Below are 20672 nucleotides of genomic sequence, written 5' to 3'. Positions count from 1 at the left end.
CAATAAGAAAAATTCCACTCAGCATCCTATTACAGATCTCATTTTTAAAACGGTCAGATTGGATAATGTAATCCCTGAGGTAACTTATGGATTTGGCCACATGGAGGTTGTGGATAGACTTTAAAATGGTCCTTATGGCAGTGAAGGTGACAGAAGTCACATGGAATGGGTTTGTAGAATAAATGAGAAGTGAAAACACAGGTATGACAAGCAACTCGGGGAAGTGTTGTGATGAAGGCAGCAGAGAACTTGGGAGGAGCAGCTGGAGAGATCTGTAAGGTGAAGCTGATGTTTGTTCGATGTTTTAAAATTAAAGATAGTGGCCTGACTTTCTGCCAAGACAAGTAGAGAAGGGGTTATAATGAAGTACATGAGATAACAATGAAAGAGCAGAGTCCTAGCGAAGGTAGGAGAAGAAGGGATCCAGAGCAGAAGAGGAGAGATTAACCTTTGGTAGGAGCAAGAGTACAGCTTGAATTGTAATAAGAAAGAAGGCAGGACTTGAGTGGGTGGATTTGTAGATTTGAGGATGAGAAGGTAGGGGCTGTCTTCCAAGATGGCTTGTTTTTGTGAATGAGGCAGGAGAGTTGGTTGATAGCTAATAACAAGGTGGGTAGAAAGAGAGAGTGGGGTAAACATCTTTTTGCTACAGTATACAAATGTTGAAATAGGAGCAGATTCATCTAAAACACCCAACAAAGTCCCAGAACTATTTATCACATATTTTTGGAATAAAATACCTTTAATTATCACAAACTGAAAGTATTCTTTACTTCAAATATCATCTTAAAAAGGTGTGACAGAGGCGAGGTGAGGTGAACACAGAGGCTATTTGGAATGCTAGAATGAGAAAGAGGATTTTGGGTGGGACATTCCAACTTCCATCTTGTGTTTAAAGTCCATCTAGGTGCCTCTCCTTAGTCAATAAAACAGGAATTAGAAAAAAAAAGTGTTATAGCTGTTCAGAAAATTACATATTTTTAGGTCTCAATCTGAAAGCCAATATTTTAAGGTGTCATATATAGAATAAAATGGACTCATGGTTCATGCAAAAGCTACTTTCATTTTTTAAGGGATTTTAATGTAAAGAAGAAACTGTATTCCATTCTGATTAAAATACTGATTATACCCTGAAAGGCTGATTTCCCAGGAGGGACTGCTGATAGAGATTGAGGTGTTTTCTTTTTGGAGGCCTCCCTTCTGTTCCTCTAATCTAACTGGCCCCTAACACAGGGCTCTGCATCAAGGGGCTCCTCAGTACATGCGGTTGAGTGAGTTTGTCTGGGGCCAGCCCTGATGCCTAGAGCCAAAGATACCCTTGATTACCTCAGAAGGATTTCTATGATGGCTCTGATTTATTCTTTTTTCTTTTTATCTAGCTCCCCTATCCTTAACCTTTGTTTGCTTGCAGGAAGAATGTGAGCCAAAATTTTAAAGTTTTAAAAGTATAAAGAAAGAAAACAAGTAAATAGGGAAGGATAATAAATACTGAACAAGACTGGGCAAGGTGACAAGATGGAATTACTGTGAAAATCTGGAAGGGGGCCAGGGCACAGAATGCAGTGGCTGTGTAGTTTACAGGAACTATTTAGTGTTCAGCATGCTTCAGTGATCACCCAGAGAAAGCCAGATTTTTCCGGTTTTGTTTGCTACCCTATAGTTTGCTATGGAAATCTGACATAGGTGATCTGTATTTTCTGTCACCCAACCGATATAAATATAGACTGTGGGGCCTCTGCTCATCAAATCCGACGTGATTTGAATTGCTAGGAGGAGGACCTCTTGTGGCTATAGTGGGAAATACTTCAGCTGAAACCTATCTTGGAGGCTGCAGACATTTTTAAGAGGGAATAAAAAAACCCACAACTTTATAGAGCTCTTTAAAATTATATTTCACTATTTATACTATTTAATTGCTTTTATTATACCAAGTAATATAATTGCATCTGTATTGCCTCTCTGAGGAGCTCATTGTAATTTGAAGCACTTCAGATTTGATCCATGTAAAATCACATATCCCCTGAAAAGTAGATAGAAAAAATAGGGGTTTTCATCTCCATTTTGCAGATGGAAAGGAGAGGTACAGAGCAGGTAAGTAACTTATTTGTGGCTTTAAAGTAGGAGCAGGCTGGCTTATAAGAGAATTTGGGTATCTAATCTTGGGCTTAATTCAACAGTCTGTGTTTAGAAAACATTCATTATTAAAGCTCTAAAACAAAAACTTCTATTTTGCAAGTGAAAAGTGATTTCTTTATTCAAGAAAAGATGGATTGAGAGACATAAAACTTACCCTTTGTTTTCACTGTGAAAAGAGGCTGCTCCTAGATTCTCCAGGGGGAAAAAGCTGCTTAAAAAAAAATCTGGGGAAGACAGTATGTTAGCAACTAAGAATCGTTGGAGAAATATAATGTCAAGTGTATGCACATTTTAAAGGAAGCTACATAAAAATAGTTATTTCACAGATTTTCCTAGAAATCATATAAAATGGGACCTCTTTCATAATTGATTCTCTCTGACAATTTACAGACCTTGCCTTTTCCTCTTAGCTCCCTAATATTTGTTCTAAGAGTGCCTATAGAGCTAATAAATAAATGCCCGTGGCGGATTCATGTTGATGTATGGCAAAACCAATACAATATTGTAAAAAAAAAAAAAAAAAGAAACCTTAATAAAAAATTTTTTTGAATTCAGCCTTTTAAGAACAGGAATGCCAAAACTCAAACGAATAGTTCTATTTTAGGGGTAGTGACCACCTACTACTACAGTTACTACTTTTATGACTTTGTAAGAACATCACAAAAGTGTTAATGCCTAAAAGAATATGGTACAAGTTCAGGTGGGGTGTCAAGGAATAGATGAAGTGATAAAGCATAAAGCAGAGGTATGGAAGATTGTTCCGGTGAATGTTAAGATGTTGATAGGAGATTAAAAAGGGAAAGAGGAAATATATAAAAGAATAGCTGTAGGAAAAAGAAATTTTGTTGGAAAAGAGGTGTTTTTTTGGTGATTTTAATAATGGGTAAGTCTTCACTTACATTCTTTACTAATAATTACATGGGTCTAACCCTAGAAGCACAGAGCATGATGCTTGGTAAGATTTTAGAGGAAAAAACTATCTCAGATGTGACATAGAATTCTACGGTACTGAAGACACTGAATTTTACATAATTGATTTTTGATGTGTGAATTTCCTGGACTTTCCTATTATCCCTGCTTTATCATTTTTCACTCTTGATAATTGCAGCATTCAGCTTTAATTAGATGTGAGAGGTCCTTGTTTTAGAAAGGTACTAGAGAAATGCAGATCCTACGTATTTAGAGCTTCCTGACAGCTATGTTTGTAGATCTCTGGGTAAAGTATGTGTCTGGCCTTTTTCAACAAAGTATTTTCAGTAACAAGTTGTCAGTGAGGTCAGTGACTAGCAGTTCAGGATTAGATACCACCCACCCTGGTTTGTAACCTCCCCTTCTTTCTCATCCTGGGTGAATGACGCTCAGCTGAAGTGACTGCCCCACTGTCACTGCCTCTCAGTTTGGTACTCTGCAACTCTGTGACTAACCAAGAAGTCTTATTTTTTTTCCTACCCCAAACTCTTTTTGGAAAATTTCCTACAAGAGCCGAATTTTAAACACATTTACTCTATAGGAAGCAACAGAAAGGTAAGAGTCAAGTTGTAAAAAGAGGAGCTGGACTTCAGTGCATTCTTGTTTCTGCGTTGAAATTGCTCTGCCTTAGTTACATATTGTAGGTTTAAAGTGTGGGGTTTCTTTCTGAATTAAAGAACATTACATTACTATATAAAACGGGAATGTTTTGACTAGTTATGTTGAGAAATATAGGCTTTCATGCTAAGTTTAAAGTTATAAATAACTTTCAAACTAGTGCCAGGGGAAGCTAGTAGCCAAGGTCGTGCTTTGCATTCAGAGAGTTTCTGGCTATAAAAAGCCGATTGGGATCCAGTGCAGGAAAAGATAAGATATGGACTGGATACATGTGCCTTGGCATGGGGTTGGGGCAAAATATTTGAAGGGATTTTACTTTCAACCCAAAACTTGTTCACAGTAATGGGAGATTTTTAAAATGAGATAGTGGCAAAAGCCTTAATTTTTGAATTTAATATTTGCCTTATATACTTGTTTTATAATTGTCAATAATATTAGGAAATTGAGGAATCTCTCAGTGCTATCTTTACTGCCATTTATAATCAAATGAAAATCACACTGGATGAGATGAATATGGGAAATAGTCATCAGTCATGTAAAGAGAAGGTCATTATCTGACAGTGGCTGGGTGACTGCAAGCAATTGCTCTCAGTTGCACTGAAAACAGAACTGGAGAGAAGTACAAATGGAAACAAGAAGAAATTTAGGTTAGGCATCAGGAAGTTCATTAACTGTACATGTTTTGAGTCATGGATACGCACCACTAAGACAGTTGCAACATATCTGATGATGTAAGAGATCCAATGATTTGCTTAAAACACACAGGTGGGAAAAATAGGATTTCAAATTAGCCTTGGTCCTGGGTTTATGGCTAGGTTTTTTTAGGCAGACTAAAATGTCAACATACTGAGAACAATTGTGGTTTGGAGATAGAGATTATCAGTAGTCAAAGTCAAATGGCATATTTGGATGAACTATAAAAATTTTGTTATCCACCATAAAAAAATTACCTTAGTAGTGGCATAGGACAATTTGTTAAATGGAGAAGCCCAAAATACCAACAGCATGCTGCTGCTGCTAAGTCACTTCAGTTGTGTCCGACTCTGTGCGACCCCATAGACGGCAGCCCACCAGGCTCCCCTATCCCTGGGATTCTCCAGGTAAGACCACTGGAGTGGGTTACCATTTTCTTCTCCAATGCATGAAAAGTGAAAAGTGAAAGTGAAGTCGCTCAGTTGTGTCTGACTCTTAGCGACCCCATGGACTGCAGCCTACCAGGCTCCTCCATCCATGGGATTTTCCAGGCAAGAGTACTGGAGTGGGGTGCCATTGCCTTCTCCGGCCAACAGCATATATACAACTATTTCCATTTGTTGTGTCCTACACACAGTCTGTGTCTCTCTTCTTAATTGAGTGAAATATTTTGGATTGTTATAGTAAAATTTATTTTTATTTTCATTATAAAAGTGATATGAGTTCATTGTAGGGATTTTAAAAGCACAGACAAAATTATCTGTAATCTCATTGATACATTTTCTTTTAGTCTTTTTTCTCTGCACAACTTTAAAATGAATTGCAGTAATACTGTGGATAAAATTTGGAACATTGCTTTTCATTTAACCTTTACCAAAACATTTTCCATATAATATTACCTAGTCTACATAGATGTTATTTTAGATTGCTAACATTCTTCCAAGTGAATACATATAATTTTATGAATCATTGTTGAACATCTAGGTGCTATGGTGTGTGTGTTTGTGTATTTATTTATTTTAAAGGTAATTTCCCTAAGCTCTATTTTTAAGTGTAGACTTGTCAGATTAGGGACAATCAGAGTTGAAGACAAAGATTGTGATTTTTTAAGAAGATGGCTTTTACTGGTTTTCTTTTAAGGTTTTGTATAATTCTTTATCTACCAAATGAAATATTTATTGAGTGTCTGTGAGATGCAAAACATAGTTATCAGGCACAGAGATAGCAATATATTTAGTATTTGGAAGGATCTCCTCTAGTTACAAAATTTCTCCTTATGAACTTTCACAGGTATCAACAAAGCTACATGTTGAAAATTCTTCATCTCTGCCCGAAACCAATAGACAGTATTATTGACTGCTTACATTATTTTGGACTTTAAAACAACAGAATTTATAAATAACTTTTGTAGAGGATTATCTGTATGTTGTTCATATTTATATGAATTTTATGATCTGTGGCAAAGAAATAGAATTAGGAAGAACAAATATTTTATAATAGAAGTCTGTGGAAATTAGAATTATTTGGAGGAAATCTAGGCAGCAAAGTGTAAAGAAAAAGTATAGAAGGCGCATGTTAAAACAGAGTTTCAGTTTTCAGATTTTCTGCTATGGAAACATGAGAATGGAGTACGGCATGGGTAGGGTGGGAATTAGGGAAGATATGAAATTTTAATTCTGTTATTGGTGTTGAATTTGAGAATTATGGTTATATAAATAGAATATATTGAAGTAAAAAGCCAAGAAATTGCTAATAAATAAAACGATTTGATTTTCAGAGGTAGTGGGGTACAGAGAAGTCAAAATGGAGAGAGTAGAGGTATCAGTATTTTGTGGGAGGTAAGGTATAGGGTTGTGAATATTTAAAGAATATATTTTGCCTGGATCACCTTGTTTTAATTATAGAATTTTATTTTTTCAGTGGTATTTAGAGAAAAAGCATAGCTATGGAGGGATGGGAGTTCCATTCTTTATTCACTCTGAACTTCTGCTAGCATGTTTCTATTTTTTCTTTGATATAGGAGGGATTAAGACTTAAGTAGAGAAGTTGGCAGCCCAATCTTGCCTGAAGAGAAACTATGTGCTTCGTAATGAAGACTTAAAAATAGTGTTTATTTATGGATCATTGGCTCATGGGAATGTTACTCTAGAGACTCAAAAAGAATGATTTTCTAAATCTTGTTTCGATACTGGATTTTAAGTGACATGATATTGTGGAACTTTGGGTGGAACTCCAGAGTTTTGCCAAATTGCAAACCTAATGGAAAGTGACAGATAATTGAGACTATAGAATTTTTGAAAATGAACATGACTGTTAGCTGTTGCACCTGATTTTCACATGCTTAATTACTATTTTTAACTATATTATTGCTGTCTGGTACACAGCCAGTAATCTGCTACCAATTTAATCACTAACTTCCAGGATCTGAGAAGTGACTAAATTCCTATGTGCAAATAGTAAATTAGGTCAAATTTATTTGGGACCCCCCCCCCACTCCCTTGCTTCTTTTTCCTGCTTTTCATTATCCTAACTGGCATGCTTGTGCTGCTTCAGGTCCCTCCATTAATGGTGAAAAACATTTGATGGAGAAGACAATGTTTAGTACAAAAACCTTTAAGTATTGGAACTTGAAGACTTTAGCCCATATTTTATATTAGCACCATTCAAAATGTGATCAGCAGTTCTCAGTCATGAAACTGGTTCATGAAAGGAGCCTATCCAAGCATTTATCTTCTTTGTTTATATGCATATGGAATAGAGAATTGGGATGGAGGTGTACTAGATAATACATGAATAACTAGATTATAAATGAATAACTAGAATGAATAATATCTAGTATGATTAACTAGATAATGAATGAATTACCAGGTCTCAGCTGATGAGTCTTCTGGAGGTAGTATCAATGCAAAGAGGCCTTGGGTTAGCTCATTGAGAAAACAGAATGACAGAGAAGCAGGATTCCTCAAAGGGCTACTTTGGCTCTACTCCAACATTGGCCTTGAAATTATTTGCTCTTTCTAGATGACTTGCGAACCAGATAATACTCTTAGTGCTGGGGATAGATACTAGTGAACCAAATTAAAGCCCTGCCCTTGTGGTGTTTCCTTTCTAGTGTTTGTGTTTTTATGGATAGGGATGAAGATGAAGGGAGAGTGAGAAATAAAACCTACCTCTCTGTGGTTCTCCAGAAGTACCAGGGTCTTTCTTAGTCCAGGGCTGGAGCTCATAGATTATGTTTCCATGGAAATTTGCAGGATTAATTAGCTTTTCTGTTAGAATCAGCAGTTCCCTTTCCAATATAGGTTAACAAAGGAATCCTAGTTTTAAGAATCAAATAATCAATGATATGCATTTTTGGTTGCCTATGCAATATCCATGTATTCTGCTCTTGCTAACTTACAGAACCCTGATTTAGGTCAAGAAATAAAGGCTTTATGCTATACGTAGTTATCTGCATCTTATGTCCCCCCTGCTTTCCCTGAATTAGGATAGTTACATTTAGTTAAGATATATGCATAGCAATTCATGTAGACCTACCTCATTTTTTTTCAATTTCTTCATAGTGTTTTACTACTATATGTGAAACAGGAGAGAAGGGGCAAGTCACAACCTTTAAAAGAATGACATAGCCATGGGACATGACATGAATTGGTTAAAACCAACTAGTCCAAGATAGTGGAAGATTTGGTTTCCAGTGGACCTTGAACTTCATTATATGCTCATTGTCATTCATTAGCATGCTAAATGACACACCCACAAACACTATGACAGTTCTGAGGCTCACCATAAAAGTAAAAAAGTGAATGGTGGCCCAGTTCCTGGAAATCCCCACTCTTTCCCTGAATATTATAGTTGAAATAATTCACTGACTCATTAGCCTATGAGATTACCCAACCCATAAAACTAACTACCCCATATTTTGGGGCCTCTCGGCTTCTGAGATGGCCCACACTCTGTCTGTGGAGTTATTTCTCTCAAAGCCATTCTTGCCTTTTGAGATGGACTGCATTCTGTCTAGGGAACATGCATCTCTAAATAAATTCACTTCTTACTTATCACTTTGTCTCTTACTGAATTCTTTCTGCAATGAGACATAAAGAATATGAGCTTCATTTTTAAATTTATTTTATTTAACAAATTTTTGGCTGCACTGAGTCTTTGTTGCCTCACCAGGGCTTCTTGTTGGGTGCACAGACTAATCTTTATTTCACTAGGAGGATCCTTAACCACTGGCCCATCAGGGGAGTCCCAAACCTGAACTTCCTTATATACTGAGACCAGATATATAATTTTAGTTAAAGACTGTGGGTTCAAGTCCTTATTTGGATTTAGGTTGGGTTAGAGTCCTGGCACGTGGTTCAAGTTCCATCTGAGTTGTACAGTTTCATATGGATGTAGCATAATATATTTAGCTCATTCTATATTGATGAATATGTTTATTGTTTTTCATATATATTTTTTTATGTTGCTATGCCATAATGATTAAATGATTAAATTTCTTTTATATAATGCTTAAATTCTCCAATATGCTTAAATTCTTAAATTCTCCATAATGCTTAAAATTCTCCAAGCCAGGCTTCAGCAGTATGTGAACTGTGAACTTCCTGATGTTCAAGCTGGTTTTAGAAAAGGCAGAGGAAACAGAGATCAAATTGCCAACATCCGCTGGATCATGGAAAAAGCAAGAGAGTTCCAGAAAAACATCTATTTCTGCTTTATTGACTATGCCAAAGCCTTTGACTGTGTGGATCACAATAAACTGTGGAAAATTCTGAAAGAGATGGGAATACCAGACCACCTGATCTGCCTCTTGAGAAATTTATATGCAGGTCAGGCAGCAACAGTTAGAACTGGACATGGAACAACAGACTGGTTCCAGATAGGAAAAGGAGTACGTCAAGGCTGTATATTGTCACCATGTTTGTTTAACTTTTATGCAGAGTACATCATGAGAAACACTGGACTGGAATAAACACAAGCTGGAATCAAGATTGCCGAGAGAAATATCAATCACCTCAGATATGCAGATGACACCACCCTTATGGCAGAAAGTGAAGAGGAACTCAAAAGCCTCTTGATGAAAGTGAAAGTGGAGAGTGAAAAAGTTGGCATAAAGCTCAACATTCAGAAAACGAAGATCATGGCATCCGGTCCCATCACTTCATGGGAAATAGATGGGAAAACAGTGGAAACAGTGTCAGACTTTATTTTTCTGGGCTCCAAAATCACTACAGATGGTGACTGCAGCCATGAAATTAAAAGACGCTTACTCCTTGGAAGGAAAGTTATGACCAACCTAGATAGCATATTCAAAAGCAGAGACATTACTTTGCCAACAAAGGTTTGTCTAGTCAAGGCTATGGTTTTTCCTGTGGTCATGTATGGATGTGAGAGTTGGACTGTGAAGAAGGCTGAGCGCTGAAGAATTGATGCTTTTGAACTGTGGTGTTGGAGAAGACTCCTGAGAGTCCCTTGGACTGCAAGGAGATCCAACCAGTCCATTCTGAAGGAGATCAGCCCTGGGATTTCTTTGGAAGGAATGATGCTAAAGCTGAAACTCCAGTACTTTGGCCACTTCATGTGAAGAGTTGACTCATTGGAAAAGACTCTGATGCTGGGAGGGATTGGGGGCAGGAGGAGAAGGGGACGACAGAGGATGAGATGGCTGGATGGCATCACTGACTCTATGGACGTGAGTCTGGATGAGCTCCGGGAGTTGGTGATGGACAGGGAGGCCTGGCGTGCTGTGATTCATGGGGTTGCAAAGAGTCGGACACGACTGAGCAACTGATCTGATCTGATCTGATGCCATAATGAATATCCCTGTTCACATATCTTGATGTAATTTTATGAATATATCTTTAGGATAAATTCATTACATAGAATTGCTGAGTCAAAAGGAATGTTAATTTTACAATTTAATAAGTATTACCTTTAATTGGAAATATCAGCTGAAGGTTAGAGAGTATAGAGTATTCATAATTTAAAATTTGAGAGCTGTTATCATATTTTTCTTCAAGAAGTTCATATCAATTTTTACCCCCACAAACAGCATATGTTGAAAGCTTATGTCCCTAACTCTTACCACTGTTGATAATCATCTTTTAGTGATAGGTAAAAATTATATCTTGTTCTTTTGATTTGCATTTGATTAATAGTAAGTAAGGTTGAGCAATTTCTAAATATTAGCCCGTTGTATTTCTTTTTTATACAAATTGCCTTTCCATATTTTTTGCTCTTCTTTTCTTTTCCAGTTTTATTGAGATATAATTGTTATACATCACTGTATGTTTAAAAGGTCCAGCATAATGGTTTGTTTTACATGTATAGTTGACCCTTGAACAACATGAATTGAATGACACAGATCCACTTATAAGAAAATTTTTTTTCAATAGTAAATAATATTATATTACATTATCTGTGGTTGGTTGAATCTTCAGATGTAGAACTGAAGATGTGGAAGAACTGTGGATGTGAATAGTAACTCTAAACTATATGTGGAGTTTTGACCATTAGGAGGGTCGGTGTTCCTAATTCCTATGCTGTTCAAGGATCACCTGTATTGTAAAATGATTACTGTGATAAGTTTAGTTTGCATCCATCGTTTCATATGGACACAATAAAAAGAAAAGGAAAAAAAGAAACTAAAGTTTTTTTAGTTTAGTAAACTCTTGGGGTTTACTCTCTTAATAACTTTAATGAATGTCATACAGCAGTGTTAACTATAATCATGTTGTACATTACATCCCAAGGGCTTATTTATTTTAAAACTGGAAATTTGTTCCTTTTTCACCAAAATTTGTTACTTTCCTCCAGTTCTCCTTCCCCCAACCACAATGCCCCATCTCTCGTAAGCACAAATATGATCTCTTTTTGTATGACTTTTTAAAAAAGATTCCACATACAAATGAGATTATACAATATTTTTCTTTCTTCTGTCTGTCTTATTTCACCAACCATAATGCCCTCAAGTTCCATTCATGTTGGTATAAATGGCAGAATTTCCTCATTTTTTAATGGCAGAATAATATTTCTTTATACAGTGTGTATATACCACAACTTCTTTATGCATCAATCAGTGGACACTAAAGTTGTTTCCATGTCTAAGCTATTGTGAATAATACTGCTATGAATATGGGGGTGCAGATATCTTTTTGAGTTAGTGCTTTGTTTCTTTTGAATATATTCCCAGAAGTAGAATTGCTGGATTGTATAGTAGTTCTATTTATAATTTTTGAGGAACCGCCATACTGTTTTCCACAGTGGCTGCACCAGTTTACAATCTCACCAAGATAGTACACAAGGGTTCCCTTTTCTCCACATCCCTGCATGTTATCTGTTGTCTTTTTGATTATGGCCATTCTATGGTATGAGGTGACATCTCATTGCAATTTTGATTTGCATTTCCCTAATGACGTTAGGGATTGATGTTGAGCATCTTTCAATGTACCTGTGGACCATTTGTATATAGTCTTTAGAAAAATGTGTATTGCCAATCTTTTACCCACCCTTAGTTGTTTTTTTTTTTTTTTGCTATTGAGTTGAATAAGTTCTTTCTTTATTTTGGATATTAATCCCTTACTGAATATATGATTTGCAGGTATTTTTCCCTATTCTGTAGGTTTTCTTTTCACTTTGTTGATTGTTTATTTTGCTGTGCAGAAGCTTTTTAGTTTGATGTATTCCCAATTGTTTATTTTGGCTTTTGTTTCCATTGCCTGAGGAAACCAATAAACAAAAATACTACTAAGATCTATGTCAAAAGTATGCCATGCTTACTGCATATGGTTTCTTCTAGAAGTTTTATGGTGTTAGTCTTTACATTTAAGTCTTTAATCTACTTTAGGTTAATTTTTGTGAGTGGTGTAAGGTAGGGGTCTAGTTTTATTCTTTTACACGTGAATATCCAATTTTTCTAACACCATTTATTGAAGAGACTCTTATCCATTGAGTATTCTTGGCTCCGTTGTCAAATATTAGTTGACTTTATACTTAGGTTTACTTCTGGGCTCTCTATTCTGTTCCACTGGTCTATTTGTCATTTTTGTGCCAGTATCATACTGTTTTGATTGCTATAGCTGTATGGTAAACTTGAAATCAGGAAGTATGATGCCTCTCACTTTGTTGTTTTTTCTCAGGATGACTTTGGCTATTCTGGGTCTTCTGTGGTCCTATATAAACTTCAGAAGTTTTCTCTACTTTTGAAAAAATGCCATTGAAATCCTGATAGAAATTGCGTTGAATCTATAGGTGGTTTTTGGTCAGTCTAGAGACTGACATTTCAACAATAATAATTCTTGTAATCCATGAACAATGGATACTTTTCCATTTATTTTTGTCTTCTTAAATTTTTTTCATCAATGTTTTCAGAGTAAAGATCTTTCACCTTCTTGCTTAAGTTTATTCCCAAGTATTTTACTGTTTTTCATGCTATTTTAAATGGAATTGTTTTCTTTTATTCTTTTTCAGATAATTCATTGTTAGTGTATAGGAATGCTACTGATTTTTGTATGTTAATTTTGTATCCTGCAACTTTATGAAATTCATTGATTAGAATGAGTTTTTTCAGCTTTTCAGTAGAGTCTTTAATATTTTCTATATATAAAATTATGTCATTTTCAAATAGTGACAGTTTTACTTCTTCCTTTCCAAATCTGATGCGTTTTATTTTTGTGTGTGTGTGTGTGATTGCTCTGGCAAGAAGATCCAGTACTTATTTTTTTTTTTAATTGCCCCATAGTAAATTAAGCAAATTATTATTTTTTTGTTTGCTTAATGTGTTGCAAGTATTTTCCTCCAATTTTTTGTTTATTTTACTTTTATGTTTTATTTTAAAATCATACATAAAATAAAATATTTTTGTGTTCAGTTTTTAAAACCTTTTCCTTTATGGCTTCTGAATTTTGTATTTGGTTAGAAAGGATTTTCTACTTCAATTATTATACATAACTGTATTATATATAAATTCACTCATACTGTCTTTCAGAATTTATAACTTTTGCTATATCTGGAATTGATTTTGAGCAAAGAAATGAGTCTTGGAATCAGCTGAATTTTAATTTTTCTTCTAAATGTTTATTTAGTTGATCTAATATGATTTATGTAAGAGTCACTCTTTCCTGCTAATTTAAAATCTTTATCGTAAGATAAATTTATATTAGAGTCTGTGTTTCATTCTTTCTCCTGTTGTGGCAATATTATTTTTTTAAAAAAATTTTATTTTACATTGAGTATAGTTGATTTACAATGTTGTGTTAGTTTCAGGTGTACAGCAAAGTTTTTTTAATATAGTTTTTTAAATATATTATGTATGCTGCTGCTGCTGCTAAGTCGCTTCAGTCGTGTCCGACTCTGTGCGACCCCAGAGAGGGCAGCCCACCAGGCTCCGCCGTCCCTGGGATTCTCCAGGCAAGAACACTGGAGTGGGTTGCCATTTCCTTCTCCAATGCATGAAAGTGAAAAGTGAAAGGGAAGTCACTCAGTCGTGTGTGTGAGTGTGTGTGTGTATATATATATATATATATATATATATATATTTTCATTCTTTTTCAGATTCTTTTCTCATATAGGTTATCACAGAATACTGAGTAGAGTTCTGTATTCTACACAGTAGATTCTTGTTGGTTTTCTGTTTTATATGTAGTAGTTTGTATATGTTAATCCCAAGCTCTTGATTTATCCCACTTTCCCTTTCCCCTTGGTAACCATAAGTTTTTGTGGTAATGTTTTTATCTAATTTTTCTGTAATCTCTACTTTCCCCGCCTTTTCTTTTCTTCCTTATTTATTCTAAAAAAATTTTTTTTCATTGAGGAGGACTTAAAATATTGTGTTGGTTTCAGGCATGTAGCAAAATGATTCAGTTCTTTTTCAGTTTATATTCCATTATAGATTATTATAAGATATTGAAAATAATTTACTGTGCTAAATAGTAAATCCTTGTTGCTTATTTATTTTATTTTTTGGAGTTTGTATCTGTTAATCACATACTCATTTGATCCTCTCTCCCTCCCTGTTCCTTTTGGTAACGATGTTTGTGTTCTATGTCTATGAGTTTGTTTCTGTCTTTATATATGAATTCATTTGTATTATTATTATTTTTTTAAATTAATTAATTTATTTTTGGTTGCACTGGGTCTTCATTGCTGCATGTGAACTTTCTCTAGATGTGGCAAGCGTTTGTTGGTGGCCACTTGGATTATTTCCATGTCTTGGTTATTATAATGCTGCCATGAACATTGGGGTGGTTGTGTGTTTTCAAATTAGAGTTTTCAATTTTTTCTTGATATATATCCAGAAGTGTGATCATTGGATCATATAATAGCTCTAGTTCCATTTTTTTGAGGAACTTCTCTACTGTTTTCCATAGTGGCTGCACTGATATTTAACGTTCCCACCAACAGTGTGGGAGGGGTCTCTTTTTTCCACACCAGCATTTATTTGTAGATTTTTCAATGGTGGCCATTCTGACTGGTGTGAGGTGACACATCATTGTGTTTTTGATTTATATTTCTTTAGTAATTAACAATGTTAAGCATCTTTCCATGTGCCTGTTGGCTATCTGTGTTTTTGGAAAAGCATCTGCTTAGGTCTTCTGCCCATTTGTTGACTGAGGCATTTACTTTTTTTTTTTTTTTTCCCCTCAATTTTGAGTTGTATGAGCTCTTTGTGTATTTTGGATATTAACTCCTTGTTGGTCACATCGTTTGCAAGTATTTCCTCCCATTTCATACATTGTCTTTTTGTTTTATTGATGATTTTCTTTGCTGTGCAAAAACTTTGAAGTTTGATTAGGCACCATTTGTTTGTTTTTGCTTTTATTTCTGTTTGCTTTGGGAGGTGAATCTAAGAAAATATTATTATAATTTATGTCTGAGAATGTTTTTCCCTATGTTCTTGTTTAGGAGTTTTATGGTGTCATTTCCTATATTTAGGTCTTTAAACCATTTTGAGTTTGTTTTTGTATGTGGTGTGAGTTTTCTAATTTCATTGATTTATATATAGCTGTCCAGCTTTCCTTACACCCAACACTTGTTGAAGAGACTTCTTTTTCCCATTGTATATTCTTGCCTCCTCTGTAGTATAGTAATTGACTGTAGGTGCATGGGTTTATTTCTGGGCTCTCTATTCTAGTTCATTGATCTGCAAGTCTGTTTTTGTGCCAGTACCACACTGTTTTGATTACTGTAGCTTTGTAGTATAGTCTGGAGTCTGGTTATACCTCCAGCTTTGTTCTTTTTCCTCAGGATTGCTTTGGCAATTCTGGGTCTTTTGTGATTCTATATATATTGTAGGACTTTGTGGGGGGGGAATAATTTTGATTTTTAAAAATCATTTTATTTATTTATTTTTATTTATGGCTATGCTGGGTCTTTATTGCTGGGCATGGGCTTTCTCTAGTTGTGGTATATAGACTTCTCATTGCAGTGGCTTCTCTTGTTGCAGAGCAAGGGCCCTAGGGCACACAGGCTTCAGTATTTGTGGCACATGGGCTCAGTAGTTGCAGCTCCTGGGCTCTAGAACACAGGCATAGTAGGTTCTCTTGTGGCACCCTGGCTTAATTGTTCCGTGGCCTGTAGGATCTTCCTGGATCAGGGATTGAACCTATGTCTCTTGCATTGGCAAGTGGATTCTTTACTACTGAGCCACTAGGGAAGCCCTATATTGTAGGATTATTTGTTCTAGCTCCGTGAAAAATGTCATTGGTAATTTGATAGGAATTGCATTAAATGTGTAGATTGTTTTGGGCAGTATGACCAATTTAGCAATATTAATTCTTCCAATCCAGGTGCATGGAATATCTTTCCATGTCATTGAATTTTCTTAAATTTCCCTTATCAGCGTTTTACAGTTTTCAGCTTATGGGTCTTTTACCTCCTTTAAGTTTATTCCTAGGTATTTTATTTTTTTGATGTGATATTAAAAGGATTATTTTTCCATTATTAGTGTAAAAAAATGCAACTGAGTTTAGTATATTAAGCTTGTATCCTGCTACCTTGCTGATGCAATCCTTACTTTTAAGATGCTTTTGAACTGTGGTGTTGGAGAAGACTCTTGAGAGTCCCTTGGACTGCAAGGAGATCCAACCAGTCCATTCTGAAGGAGATCAGCCCTGGGATTTCTTTGGAAGGAATGATGCTAAAGCTGAAACTCAAGTACTTTGGCCACCTTATGCGAAGAGTTGGCTCATTGGAAAAGACTCTGATGCTGGGAGGGATTGGGGGCAGGAGGAGAAGGAGACGACAGAGGATGAGATGGCTGGATGGCATCACTGACTCGATGAACATGAGTCTGAGTGAACTCCAGGAGTTGGTGATGGACAGGGAGGCCTGGCGTGCTGCGATTCACGGGGTCGCAAAGAGTCAGATACGACTGAACGACTGAACTGAACTGAACATGTTTTATTATCTGGAAGGATTAATCTTTCTCCGTATTCTTTTCTCCTCCTTCAGGGTTTTCTGATATCTAATCACATACTATTTATTTCCAGATTAATTTTAGTGTAACATTTTAGAAAATTATTATAATAGCCTTTGAATATTTTAATTCAGGGAGAAAATAATGCCCTTTTAATGTTTAATCTACTTATACATTAGGGCTTCCCTCGTGGCTCAGATGGTAAAGAATCTGCCTGCAATGCAGGAGACTCAGGTTTGATCTCTGGGTTGGGAAGGTCCACTGAAGAAGGGAATGGCTACCCACTTCAGTATTCTTACCTGAGAATTCCATGGACAGAGAATCCAGGTGGGCTGCAGCCCATGGGGTTGTAAAGAGTAGGACACGACTGAGCAACTAATACAGACACACCAATACATCATCTTTTTGTTTACTCATTTCTTGTTTGTCCTTCAGTAGAGTTGTCTTTACACAAGTATTTTATACATTTTGGTTGTTATCTTTGGTATTATTCATAGCCTGGCATCTTTCCTTCCATCACATTTTTAACACCGGCTATTTATTTGTAAGAAGGATTTGAATCCACGTTTGTATTTCTAAGATTGCCTCTGGCGGTTGAGGCACAGCTGATATACAAATGGAACTTGGGGACCCAGATCTCTGAGTGTGCTTCTTCAACTAGGTATGTCCTCCCTGAACTGTACCATCATCCAGCCCACATATGTATATGTTAAAAACATTTATTGATTTATTTGCCTGCCTCAGGTCTTAGCGGTGGCACGAGGGATCTTTGATCTTCATTGCATCATGTGGGATCTTTAATTGTTGCATGTGAACTCTTAGTTGTAGCATGTGGGATCTAATTCCCTGACAAGAGATTGAACCCATACCCCTTCATTGGGAACATGGAGTCTTAGCCACTGGACCCAAGGGAAGTCCCCAGCCCACATATACTTTATTTTTAAAGCATTTTTATAAAACTTAACTTTTTAAATAGAAAAATTTATATCTGCATGTTTATTTTTATTTTAGTAAAGGGTGCTTTAGCTAGAATTCTTGATTGCAACCAAGAGTCTGGTCTGGATAGCTCCAGCTGAGTTTTTCATAAATGATACTAGACAACTCATAGATTTCCTGGGAGAGCCACTGAACAGCCAAAGAAAATGCAGCTATAGGAAGAATGGTCCAACTGTACATGAGGAATGGTCCTATGGGTGTACTAGATTCCATTATTCCTTGCTCTTGCATGGGGCGGTAGAGTCCTTCAACTATCCTAGAAGGATCTGACAGTCTGTAACCTTTAAAAATCTCATCCAAGCTGTCTTTGATGGTGAAATCTGGGTCCCAGTACTTCAAGGGAGTCTGAGAAGAGCAGGTTTCTTAACTTTCCAGTCTCTCCAGTAGAGGAGGAAAGCTGGGCCAGGGCTGGAAATGGTGTTAGCAAACAGCATTTGCCACAGAGGGCTTTTAGTGAAAATATATCTTCCTTTGGCCTTGACCTTAGGTCCTCAGTTCTCTGATTCTCTTTTCACAAGGAAACTGCTACCAGTTTCTGGTGAAAATTAAAAAATAATTGTTCCATATCAATATGTACAAATTTACTTTTCATCATAGCTACCACTTGGTTGAATTTAATTTATTTTTCTATGCTATTCTAGATTATTTTAATGTTGTTTCTATCTATTGGTGAGGACTGATATTCTGTAGTAAGGACATCAGTCAGTTCACTTCAGTCGCTCAGCTGTGTCTGACTCTTTGTGACCCCATGGACCACAGCACGCCAGGCCTCCCTGTCCATCACCAACTCCCGGAGTTTACCCAATCTCATGTCCATCAAGTCAGTGATGCCATCCAACCATCTCATCCTCTGTCATCCCCTTCTCCTCCTGCCCTCAATATTTCCCAGCATCAGGGTCTTTTCAAATGAGTCAGCTCTTCATATCAGGTGGCCGAAGTATTGGAGTTTCAGCTTCAACATCAGTCCTTCCAATGAACACTCAGGACTAATTTCCTTTAGGATGGACTGGTTGGACCTCCTTGCAGTCCAAGGGACTCTCAAGAGTCTTCTCCAACACCACAGTTCAAGAGCATCAATTCTTCGGCGCTCAGCTTTCTTTATAGTCCAACTCTTACATCCATACATGACCACTGGAAACACCATAGCCTTGACTAGATGGACCTTTGTTGGCAAAGTAATCTCTGCTTTTTAATATGCTGTCTAGGTTGGTCATAACTTTCCTTCCAAGGAGTAAGCGTCTTTTAATTTCATGGCTGCAGTCACCATCTGCAGTGATTTTGGAGCCCCTCAAAATAAAGCCAGCTACTGTTTCCACTGTTTCCCCGTCTATTTGCCATGAAGTGATGGGATCGGGTTGCCATGATGTTAGTTTTCTGAATGTTGAGCTTTAAGCCAACTTTTTCACTCTCCTCTTCCACTTTCATCAAGAGGCTCTTTAGTTCTTCACTTTCTGCCATAAGGGTGGTGTCATCTGCATATCTGAAGTTATTGGTATTTCTGCTAGCAATCTTGATTCTAGCTTGTGCTTCATTCATCCAGCCCAGCGTTCCTCTGCATATAAGTTAAATAAGCAGGGTAATATACAGCCTTGACGTACTCCTTTCCTGATGTGGAACCAGTCTGTTGTTCCATGTTGAGTTCTAACTGTTGCTTCTTGACCTGCATACAGATTTCTCAAGAGGCAGGTCAGGTGGTCTGATATTCCCATCTCTTTCAGAATTTTCCACAGTTTATGGAACTCTATTGCTTTTTCTTTCTTTCTTTTTTTTGTAAGGGCATACAAATTGTTAAGATATGAAATGCTTTTGTATTCCTTCTCTCTGTCTCTAGTAGCCTTCTTTCACTTGGCCTCTCCCTGGGACCCTCTAGATTTTCCTTAGACCCAGCAACTAAAGGATAAACCCTCACATACAGGGGGCTTTCCAAGACCCAGCTCCAGGCTAGACTCTGATTAGTTGGGGCCTAATCTGGTTGTTAAATATTTTTAATATCTCCCCTAATTGTAGGCAAATGAAATCCAATTGGATTCTGTATATTTCCTAAGCTTTTTTCTCTGGTTACAGTTCAAATCATACTATTGAGAAAATATATGACAATTTATGTAACTAGTCTCTCTTGATGCACATTTAGGTTGTCTCTAGCTTTTTATTATCACAAAAATACTACACACTGCAGTCCTTGCCTTGCATCTTTTACACATGTTCAGGTTCCTAAACTATTTGTTTAGTCTAAGAATTTGTGCATATAAAATTTTATGGATGTTGCCAGAGTGCCTCCTCAAAAGATGTTTAACCAGTATATACTTCAACCACCAGTATATGGACAGCTAACATTTCTTTAGCTTGTCAAAGAAGATTTTTAAAAAGATATAAAAGTTGTTTTAGTGAAACCAGTGTACCTTCTTTAGTTATGATATTGAAAAAAAGGAAGAGAAAAAATTATATTAGTTTAGTTTGAATGGCTCTTAATACAACTATACCAAAATGAGATCATTGCTCTCTTTTCCAATTAATAATATTTTGATACTATATTAAAATTTTCTGTGGATTAACATTAGATTTTCAGAATCTGCCTTTACTCAAAGATGCTAACCATCATTTTGTGATAATATATTTTTTATTATATTTTTCAGTGTTCTGCAGTATAGTGGTTCTCACCCCAGAATACTTTTGCTTCCCAGGAGACATTTGACAATGTCTAGAGCTATTTGTGATTACTACAACTAGGAGGCTGATGATACTGGCATCTAGTGGATAGAGGCCAAATATGCTGCTAAATATCAGCAAATCAAGACAGCCTTCCCCCTCCCACCCCCCCGACTCCACAACAAATTATCCAGCCTAA

The 20672-nt window shown here is 36.4% G+C and overlaps 1 protein-coding gene across 1 annotated transcript in view; it reads left to right on the top strand.

Moving 5' to 3' along the window:
- The first annotated feature begins 3485 nt into the window (after positions 1–3485).
- CTNNA3 (catenin alpha 3) overlaps positions 3486–20672 on the top strand; it is a 1922732-nt gene continuing 1905545 nt past the window's right edge. Inside the window, exon 1 of the mRNA XM_025285111.3 lies at positions 3486–3660. The gene's annotated coding sequence lies outside the window, so the exon portion shown is untranslated. The remainder of the gene's footprint in view (positions 3661–20672) is intronic.

Source organism: Bubalus bubalis, chromosome 4 (genome assembly GCF_019923935.1).
Source record: "Bubalus bubalis isolate 160015118507 breed Murrah chromosome 4, NDDB_SH_1, whole genome shotgun sequence".
In the NCBI taxonomy this organism is placed as follows: domain Eukaryota; kingdom Metazoa; phylum Chordata; class Mammalia; order Artiodactyla; family Bovidae; genus Bubalus; species Bubalus bubalis.
The sequence above is the reverse complement of the archived record's forward strand: the minus strand, read 5'-3'. Positions and strand labels throughout refer to the sequence as shown.